This window comes from Meles meles, chromosome 11 (genome assembly GCF_922984935.1).
Source record: "Meles meles chromosome 11, mMelMel3.1 paternal haplotype, whole genome shotgun sequence".
Lineage (NCBI taxonomy): Eukaryota > Metazoa > Chordata > Mammalia > Carnivora > Mustelidae > Meles > Meles meles.
Window position 1 is genome coordinate 8,327,874 of NC_060076.1, and position 1,193 is coordinate 8,329,066.

The window sequence follows — 1,193 nt, forward strand, 5'->3', positions numbered from 1 at the left end:
GTGAGGAGGCCTGCTCCCCAGGCGGGCTGGGGCTGCCGGTAAGGGGGGGGGGGCCTAGCAGGGGTCAGGGGGGTCACCATGCCGCAGGGCCTGAGCTGTCTGCCCTTGGTCAGCCCCAACAGGCCCCACCGCAGAAAGGGCTAGAAATGGTTCTTCTGGACTTCTTCCCACACAGAGAATGGCTGAGCTAGCTGAGGCAATCTGCAGTTGGCTTTAAAATCAGCAATGGGGAGGGGAAAAGAAACCTCACAACAAACAGTGGTAACAGAAGGTTTGTGTGGGAAGACGGTTAAGTTTGGTCTAAAACAAGCAGTGGCTCTGGTAATGAGCTGTTGTTAGGAAATACGTGGCCCCCTCAGTGCCTGCAGCACTTTTAAAGAGCACGGTTGCTGCTTCTTTAGGGTTTTTTCGAGGGGGAGGGAGGAGTGCGGGAAGGCACCGTGAGGTGAGGGAGAGACCCCACCGGAGCATGGGGCACTACAGAGCAGTGAAAAGAAGCATCTCCGAGGGTCGCAGCGGTGAACCCAGCTCCGCTGTGCAGCCATGCTCCGCCGTAACAGGCGCAACAGGCCCCCGTGCGGAGCGAGGGCACCTACAGAGCCGGCCGGGGTCCCGGTGTGAAACAGAGAGGACGCTCCGCTGCGGTGCCCGCGGTTCACACAGGGGCTGTTTATAAAGGGCGTGGGCAGGGTTAGGGAGTGTCTGTGAGGACAAGGAGAGGGTGTGGTCACCGAACCCTCCGAACCCTCCAGCTGTCTGCCGGGAGCTGTGGCCTCGGGCAGGGCCCGGCCACCCGTCAACCCACACCTGACAGGAAGGAGCCAGGGGAGGGAACTCGCCAACCTCTCCTCCAATCCACCAGGCTCCTTCCAGACTGTCCCTGGGGCACCCTGACCAGAAGGCAGGGCAGGTCTGCCGAGACCAGCGTCTGGAGCGAAGCACAGCACGAGGGGATCTGAGGAGCCAACACAATACCCAGCACGCCCAGACTCTGGAGGCAGCTGGCAGGGGGTGACAATGGGATAATCATCATAGATTCCTGACAGGCAAATGCTCACTCACTACTCATTTGGTCAGACTATCCATTGGCATTTACTTATCAAAAGGCTAAAATGTAACCTTTATTTTCAGGGGGCAAAAGCCAGGATGAAAACAAAGACATGCGGTCATATAACCAGAGTGAAAAACAAAAC